A 9,722-nucleotide genomic window follows, 5' to 3' on the forward strand; every position below is an offset into this window, starting at 1 on the left:
GGCAATAGTCATACCAAATTTCGCGGCGCTACGCGCCGCGGTTTTCCCGCTATTCGCGAAAAACCTCAGGGGGGGGGGCGGATATCCGCCCCCCCCCCCGTCGGTGCGCGGGTTAACAACCGGTATGTCAAAGTCAAGTGGCCCATTGACAGCACCGTGTTCTGTTGTGGGATAGTTCTGTGTGTGATTGCAGATTCATGTCATTGAGACGGGCAGAGATGGTTTGCATATGTGATTTGGCGCGAATGCATAGTGATTATTTGCTTTACATTATTGATAAGGTGGATGATATACTGAGGATCAGCAGACGTCCTCAACAGAAATGTCTGCACTATAACACACGCAACATAGCACTGTTGGCGTTAAGTCAAATTTAATATATGCGCTACATAATCAAAAGAAACATATATCTTTTGAAGCACCGATCAATATCCATGGCGATTGGCAGTTTTTCGTAAGCTTTTCGTGGCAGCTTTCGGTGAGCCGTTTCTCCCTGTTCCATGAGACATGCATATGCAAGACTTCAAGGTGAGAAGTAACTTTGTTTAACTAATGATTTAATGAATTTAGTTTATTAATTAATAAATCAAATTAATTAATTAATCAATTCAATTAAGAATTAATTACTGACGTTTGGGTGGGTAGGTAAGTACCTAATCATTTTTTTCGGAACTCCTATTTATCTAAATATTATTGCATAATTTTAATTAATAAAATATTTTTAAATTTGATTAATTAAAAAATCTAACAAAATTATTACATAATTTTTCCGAGGAAGGCACTTATTTCAGAAAACTAAAGTAGACGTCCAGTAAGATAGACAGAATCACAACAAAAATTCGTGTCTTCGTAAAAATATGTATTTCGGTATTGTGAAAAACATTTGTTTGGTTACAAAGACGAATCGTCTATAAAATACGAAGCGTACTCGTATCGATCCATTCACCATACTTCCAGTAATGAAACAATGAAGTTCTATGAATGCATAAAGATGAGGGATATGGACGACCCACACCGTTTTGCAAATAATGAGAAACGCTCGTACCTGCGCAGTCAGAGTATAGGAAGCTTCAACCGCTTACCAGCGACTACATAAATAACAACAGGCACTCTGGTGAAGTGGTCCCGCCACGCACACTATTTGCGCATAACGCCCCGACCTAGCTCAGTGCTGTTCACGCAGCACGTACATTCACACATTCATACACTGCACTTCGCGCACATACTCGTCGTTTATTTTTTTATTCTGGCTTATTTCTGAGTGGGCTGTTTTGAGCAATAACAACGCGGCGTCAGCCGGTGGCCGGGGGCCGCCGCCACGCCACCGGCAGACGCCATAACAAGCTTATGGAGACGCTGGCGGTGAGCCGTTTCTCCCTGCGCCATCCCCGGGGGGCGGTGTGCTGGTGGTGGTGCCCGTGCGGCAGCGGCTCGGCGCGGGAGCAGTCCGCTCCGGTCCGCCGCCGGCGGCCGCACGGGCACGGGTCGGCAGCGCCGTGCACGCTGCCGATCCTGGTAAACATTAACAACAGTCAGCCGGTTGAAGGCTGAACAGGAGCGGCTGGGCGGCCGCGCGGTGGCGATGCTGGTATCCGGCGGGCTCGGAGTCTGGGATCGGCTCGCTGTTAGGTGCCGTGTCACAGCTCGGGTGCGGCACCGCGGCTCCGTCGGTGGTGGTCGGTCGAGCGGTGTCGAGCGCCATCTGTGGCTGCCGTGGTCGGTGCTGCCTCCACTCGGCGACCTGGTGGGAACCTCAGGTGGCAATCGGCCGCGCGGCGGGAGACTGCACCGAAGCGGTGGGTGTCTGACCGGCCGGACACCAGGCCCAGTTAAAGCTTCGGATGTGTCTCCTGTTGTACCTTAGTGGTGCCCGGATTGCCTGCCTGCCCATCAGGGCATCCGGACTGTCCTCATTCAAATCTGAAACAACAGAGACCTGTGTTAATCGTCAGACATGAGGCTAAGTTGAAAGTAAATGCTTTTCTGACCGAACCTTTTTTACACACGGAGCAGGGAGACATTGTGAAACAAAACAGGGTATCTATTTAAATTAATTCTCGTTCAATTGCAAAACGTGTCTGTCCCTACAGCGAACATTTCCCGAGAAATAAAACCGCTTCGACAACGATAGGAAACCGAAACGGTACGCAGTGCGCACACCGGTTGCATTCCAATACGACGGAGAAACAGAGCGAATCACCGATCAGCACGACGATATCTCGAATGTGGAGCACTCTGCACACCAGTGTCGAGCGCTGCGGCCCAAGATACCGATCGAGCTGCGCCACCGGGTGGCGTGCACGGTGCACCGCCAGGCGTGCACGGCGCACCCTGGGGGCGGCCCCGTCCGCTGCGCCCGCCCGGAGACGGCAGTTAGGAAGGGGAGGGGAATAATGAGGGTTGCTGGGACCGGCACTGCCGCTCCTCCATTCGCCGGGTACGCGGCTGTAGGGGAGGTGGACCGGTGTCATTATGTTGTGCGGACCGCCGTGCATTGAGAACGGAGCTGCGGCCGCCATGACAGTGTTGGATAGCCTTCGGAAGGCGTTGGATTTGGAATTGCGTGACTTTCAATATTGCAAGACAAACCTGTTGTATGTATGGTTCGACCGCACGGTTTGTAAGTTGTAGCTTATTCAGACGCAGCGGAAACTACGTTCAAATGATGGAACCGAACACGTGAATTGAACAATTTGGATGATCAAGTCCTATTGCATGATAAGTGGATCGAAACGGACGCCATCTTGATCTAAAACCACAATATCCTGTATTTACGTGAATTTGTAGTTACATGCATTAGGTACTTTGATCAGAGTTCAGATTGCGTTTGAACGTGGGAGTTACGAAACTTCCCCGTGCCCACGCAAAGCATCCTGCACCTGCTGCAGGCTTTGACAAGGGTCGATCGATGACCTTTGATCCGAGACATGGCTTATCAGGCTTGCCATTGGGTGTATGAAACGCAAAGCAAAGCCAATGCAAGGTTATCGCGCGCGGGCTTATTTTGGTGTTGGCATTGAATAACATCTATTCATCAGTCTGTGAAAGGCTTTGACCTTTACCTAGGTCCAGTATCTAACGATAGTCGTCGTCCTTTTGTAAAGGCTATTGAATCTTTCACGCTGGGTCAATTGGGTCATAGTCTCGAAGACGGTAGGTACTGCGCAGCACAAGTGTATTGTATACCGCTACCAATTTCGGCATTTACGTCAACATGGTAACCTTTGTGATGCTTTCATCGAAAAACATGGCCGGAAGTAAAAAAAAAAATACTCACCATTATCATAAAGCTGAAGGCGAGGAGGACTTCTGTTGAACTCCAGATAATATTTTCATCGCCGTCGTTTTTATTTCAAAGAGGGGCGATCAGTTGAAGAGTGCCCCCTCCCCAGAAAGGGGAGGGGGCACAGCAACCGCAACGGTCGCCGAGCAGACCAGTCTGGAAATAGACGAAGCAGGGTTAGTATTTATCTTCAGCATCTAACGTATATCTAGCAGATATATACAGGTGATGAACATATGAACTTCTTGTTATGAATAATGCAAACCTAGGTAAGGTAAATGGCCATTTATTGCATAGCAGTGTGCATACTGCATAGTCAGGGCTGCCTGGTATTTAATGTCTTTGTAGCGTTGATGCCGCAAACGTATAATAGTTCCCACACTGACCCAATAAAATGTTGCTGGAGACAATGTCCTCAATAAACCCGTCCCATCGCCCTCGCGAGAGATTTAGAGCCCTTCAGTTCCCGCTCCAAAGTGGGGCATTTACACCGTGCGGTAATCCTCCCTCCCCCCTCCCTCCGTCCCGGCCGGCCCGGTCCCTTCTGTCCCGTTACCGGGTGGTGTATCCCCTCCCCACTGTACCACGGCGCCGCCCTGTAATGGATTACCACGGGCCGTACCTGTCAATCTGTCGATGATAGCAGGGCGAAAACAGAGCTGGGACGAAAACAGGGCCGCTTGTTATGATGGTAAGGTAACTAAGTTGTTCGCATAGGGGAAAGAGGGAAAGTTTTTACAAGGACGAGGGCTGAATGGAATTATAAAATAGAAGAATGGGCTTCAAATGGTAATTATTTTTTTGTTACTTGTTAGTTGTCAAAATGAAAAGACAGGTAAAATCCGTGTATAACTCAATAACTTCAAATATCTAACCATTAAACACCGGCAGGCTCATGGCAGATTCACTGGCAGATTGCGAGCTACCGCCCTTTTTTACCAACGTTGCGACTAAATCATTAGTTTTTTGTGCCCAATGAATCAGTGTCCAAAGAATATGAAACCAACTAAAGCAGGATTGTGTTTAATGACTTCATAAGAGTAGGCCCAGTGCCTATAGGCAATGGCCGGAAACCGACAATTTTGACTCGATATTGAAATTGCGGCCAAATTTGTATAGTAATGCGTCTGACGTAATAAATCGGGCATCAAATTAAAATGCACAAGGAAGAGCTTCATTCAAGTTCCTCTTTAGAAATTGATGATTTAGTTCGCTTCCTTTCGTAAATAAAATGACAGTTTTTTTATGACACCGCTCGCAAGTCATGCACGGAGTTCATGATTTCGCTGGTCTCTGGCCCGCCCCGCTCGGGCAGACGCCATGCCGCGAGTCGTCATCCGCGGCTCATCTGTATTCTGTTGTGCGGTGGCGCCGACCTCGTCCGGCGCCACGGAGCGGTCCTCGGGCAAAAACGGCCCATCGCGGCCACTGACCTCACGAAGTGGCCGACCCGGTCGCCGCGCGCCGACCCAGACTCGGCCGACGCGGAAGTTATCGAACGCCGAGCCAGGAGCAGTCAGTGTGATGCTGTTTTTTATACATAATTTTAAGCGTTCGTAACAAGAGTTAAGCTCAATTTTGAGTTCAGCTCAGTAACAAATAAGTAAATACAATAAATCTCACTTTGCCAGAAGAAGAAGAAGTCCTTGAAATATTGCTTATAACGTACATTAGGTATCAAAAGTTTAGAGCAACTAAACTAACTTCTTCATTTCTATCAACGCTACGCGAAATGAAACATTGCATTTGACATGCATCAAATGTTGCCATTAAATGCAATAAGGCATTGTGGGCCATTTTAAATTTTATAAGCTGTGAACGACAACATGTACACTATAGGTAGGTACTACACTATACATCGATTATAACACTATAGTGATCCCTAAGCGTAATTCTGAATACCTATTCGAATTCGAACTGTAAAGAAAAAAAACATTTGATGATTTTGATGCATCAAATCGATGTGCTGGGATATATGAATTGGACAATAAGCGGTACATGGAAAAGATGTTTTTCTCGTTTCATCCATTAATATTTACGTGGAAACGTGCGCTATACATATTAAAAAATAAATAAAGACACTATTTAAAAACAAATTGTGTCTAATAATAAAGTAAGACTAATAATAAAGTAATAATAATAAACTAATAGTAAAGACACTATATTAAAAAAGTAGCTATACCAATACGTAAGCGCTCTGACTTTATGAAATACAACTTAAAAATGAACATAACGCGATCGTGACCTGACTTCAAAATTTAAAAGTGTCCCTTTAACCCGCGACCGCCTGGGGGGGGGGGGGGGTCGGATCCGACCCCCCCCCCTCCGTTTTTCTTAAATAACTCATGAACCGCTTGCGCTATCAACTTGAAACTTGGCATACCTTCTCCCCCATCAATTTGACGTCTCCTGTGCAATTTTTAAGAAAAATTTTCAAAATTTTTGGAGATATATCGATTTTAGTGATGTAACTACATGGCGTTTTCAGTCAAAAAATGGTAAATGTTTAAAAAATCGCCAAAAATCGAGGTTTTAGGCAAATTGCAAATTAAGGACATGAAAAGACGCAGCTCAACGAGTTCTTTAAAATGGCTATCTCGGATTTTCCATAAAATGCGGTTTTCACCCCTAAAAATTCAAAAAACTAAATTTTTTGGAAAACAGCTAATAAAATCCAAAATTTTGAGAATTTCCAAAAAACCGGAATGTATGTTATAGAGCTCTATTAGAACATTAGATGTCCCAAATTTCAACTTTCTATCTTGATTTTTGACCCCCAAATTGTAAAAAATAGCTCCAACATGCATAGGGCATGGTGACGTCATAAGCATTTTCGCGAATTAGAGGCACTTCTGAACATCGCATGTGAAAACAAATTGCACCACTAGATTCCTGGGACAAAGCTCGTCTAGAAAAGTGCATTTTTATGTCAAAAATAAAAAGTTGAAAAATTGACCTTTTTTCTCAGCCCTCGTTTAGTTATGTATGGTATAAACGATTTTGTATGCTTTCAATGCACACTTGTCACCAGCACAGTGACTTGGGGTCACATATAACCATTATCATCGGATTTGGCGTGAAAAATAAGCCATAAAACATGTGTCGCACGCCCATGTAGCAAAAAGTGAAAACCGTGACCTTTCGTGACCTGACCTGACCTTGACCCGTACTTAGTATGACCCCTATACGCACATGGTACCTTCACTAGGTCTTTGAGGTCATTTGTGGTGAGTTTCGAGCAGCAGCTATCGATTCCGCTGTCCGTAAGCCTAATCATGCAAAACCCCTGAATTTGACCTTTGACCTGACCTTGACCCGAAAGTTGACCTCAATCTTAAAATCTTAAGAGTGCTTTGGGAAGGTCTCATAGAGACCTTTCGAACGCCGCCTCGCGGGGCTCGATACGACCATTGGTTCTCGAGATAACAGGGGGGGGGGGGGTCGGATCCGACCCCCCCCCCCCAGGCTGTCGTGGGTACGGAAATAGCCCAGGCGGTGCCGGGTTAATAGAGAAGAGGAAGTCTACAACAGTGAATGATGGGCACCAATCCACGATATAATAAAACACAGTACATTTGCAATCTAACCGTCTATGTCGGAAGCAAAATAATGTGAAAAATAAAGCATTGTATGAGGATTGGGCCAGCTTAACAAAACATTACGTCTAGTAACGCTTACCCACACTTCTTTTGCATAACGTTTTTATTTTGATTAATTTGCCAATGTTCTAAGGATCATAAAAAAAGTAGGACGGTCGTTACCTGTCCCAGATCTCGGCAATGGCAGCACCCGTCTGGGCCCTATACTGACGGTCACCGGTCAGCGGTCCGGTCCGTTCGCTCACCTGTCGTCGGCGGATGTTGTGTCCGAGGCGGCGGCAGGTGTAGTGGCCGTCGCTCGGGCCCGGACGACGGCCCCACCAGCCGCCCTCCAGTGCACCGCCGCTGTGCAGGAGGTGCGCACGGTCCGGCGCACCCGCCCGACGCCGGCCGTCGCCCCCGGCAGAATCGGGTAGAGGGAGGACTCGAAAGGGCATCTGCAGTTGGGAGGCATCAAATACCAGAGTGGGGGACTGGATGTAGATTCGTTTACTGACCTCTCGGGAGCAGCACCACTCTCGTATATATCAGCTACTGAGTGTCGGGAAGCGAGTCGTTGTCGGGCGGGTTGGTGGCGGCCCGTGCGCGGCTCGTCGTTTCCACCTGCGGCCAGGCCACGCCGCGGCGCTCGCTCCGGAGTCATGGACCCCAACAGGTGTCTGACCTTTAAACTCGTCTCTGGAGGCCGACGCCGCCGGCAACAGCGTCGAGCCGGCGCCCAGATGGCCGGCCGGTGAGGGGTTCGTTTGAACCATGCGGAAGCGATGGGACCGTGACGCCACGACTCTGCGCTTCGGTACACAGGGAAGGGAAGGGCCGGTGCTAGGGAGACGGGAGTCAGCCGGCTGTTGGCTAACGGTCGGCGCCACGGTACACATACACAAACAACGCCACAGACAGGCAACGGTGTCGGATGGTGGATCACGGTACCGAATTTCTTCGTAAGACATGGCTCTTTCCAAACAATTCTAACCTCATCTCGTGGGCAGATAAAGATGCAAATAAGGACAAAGATCAAAGCTGACAGAAGTCTTCTCGGACTCGCCTTCTCTCCATGAACGCAAATATCTTGAACCTCGACTAGGATTTTCGAGTTTGTCAACGGAGACTGCATTGACGCACACGAACGTATCACCAGAAGACTTCAACAGGCAGCTTGCTTCTAACACACACGGTTAGACGGCGAAACACCCACAGAGTTGTCGAACTGTTCTCGGTGCTGGCGAAGTGCACGCAAGATAGTATGCTTCAAGATAAATCATGGATGGAAATTGGCAGCATGTTTGTGCACACTGCACAGCTCACATTCAGTAATAGATATTTCCGCCATAATTCTGCGTCTCCTTTATCAACTACCGTTCATGACGGGCTAGGTTACGTTCGTGTGAGTAGCTGTGGTCTCCACCGAAGGGCCTGACAACTCCGCAGCGAGAGAGTAATGACGTTTATGTTATTTACTTTTCTGTTGCGTACATCCACATTTCAACATGTCCGACCGATATGTCCATGTCATCGGCATGAATGCGTCCGTCCTAGCCCTTATCAACCGCTAAACTTTATGATCGTCAAACATCGTCATACAACTGCCCGCGTTTCACAATTCCACAGACGCTGCAAAACTCACAATATCTTCGCATTAGTAGCATGTTCGTTGATCTCTGATGCTTCGGGCCATTGTGACAGATGCAATTGCGTAGTCAAGACTAGTTGAACAATACGCATAGCTGTGCACAAGAGTAGCTAGAGATATATTTGTTCTCAAAGTCCATGACGTTTCGCAAGACGTATGACCTTAATAGTGACTTGAGCTTTCATGGAATCATTTGATAATACAATGAAACGTGGAGCAAGCTCGCTAAGCTGTGTACAATATGTGCCATCGACATGTAACGTTTGAGGAGATGGTTCTAACGTTTAACACGCGCAGTGGAAGGGGGGGGGGGGGCGGATTTCGCCCACCCCTCCTGTTTTTCGCCAATAACTCGCGCCGCAAACAAAATATTAATGTGAAATTTTGGCTACCTGCCCAGAATTGAATTGCAGATCTTCTCGTGCAAGAAATAAGAAAATCGGTTCACAACTTTTCTAGTAAGAGCGATGTAAAGTCAAACATCCTGCCGCCGCGGCGGCGCGGCGGCGCGGCGGCCGGCGCTAGCCGTTACGCGCCGCCTGAATTGTAGACTGTGCCGGGGCGGGACGGTTACGTCTTTACATCGCGCTCCCAGGGGTGGAGAAATATGCCGAGTTGGGGTTGCACGGGCGCAGCAAATCCGCCGCCGCCCTGGCGGTGACCTTGACCTCCGCCGTCTGGCGCGGCTCCAAAGCCAAGCCGGCGCAGCCGGCGTGGAATTGGGAAGGCTCGTGCTACCCCAACTCGGCACAATTCTCCACCCCTGCGCGCTCCTTACCGCTGATTATATTAGATTCGCGTCAAATTTGGTGAGAAGACTGAGAAATGTACAGGGAATCATATGGTCAAAGAATTTTGAAAATCGGCCCGTAACAACTTGAGTTATGAGTGTGTAAACACAAAATTGTGATTGCCGCGTTTCCCGCGTCGGCCGATCCCGCTTCAGCCGGCGACATCTTACCCTTAGCAGGCTTCTAACTGCCATATTTGTTGTTGGATTAACTAGAAATTCACCTTACATACTCACAAATGTTTGGTCTTTCGTATAGTGAAAGAAAAAAGATAATCGGCCGGTAACTTTTTGAGTTATCGGCGTGTAAACGCAAAAAAGTCGCTCATATGGCAGATTTGACCACATTTGACCTCATTTGACCTTGAAGATATTGACCTAGGGTCATGAAATTCACACACAACAGAGTTCCCCATGGCC

The 9,722-nt window shown here is 47.7% G+C and overlaps 1 long non-coding RNA gene across 1 annotated transcript; it reads right to left on the reverse strand.

The window, feature by feature from the left end:
- Window positions 1-844: 844 nt before the first annotated feature.
- Window positions 845-7,204, reverse strand: LOC122372038. Its single transcript, XR_006254804.1, has 3 exons — window positions 7,128-7,204; window positions 3,278-3,439; window positions 845-1,920 (listed from the first exon to the last, which is right to left on the reverse strand). It is a non-coding gene; the product is annotated as an uncharacterized LOC122372038 (long non-coding RNA).
- Window positions 7,205-9,722: the final 2,518 nt, after the last annotated feature.

This window comes from Amphibalanus amphitrite, unplaced genomic scaffold (assembly GCF_019059575.1).
Source record: "Amphibalanus amphitrite isolate SeventyFive unplaced genomic scaffold, NRLGWU_Aamphi_draft 000036F_arrow, whole genome shotgun sequence".
NCBI lineage: Eukaryota > Metazoa > Arthropoda > Thecostraca > Balanomorpha > Balanidae > Amphibalanus > Amphibalanus amphitrite.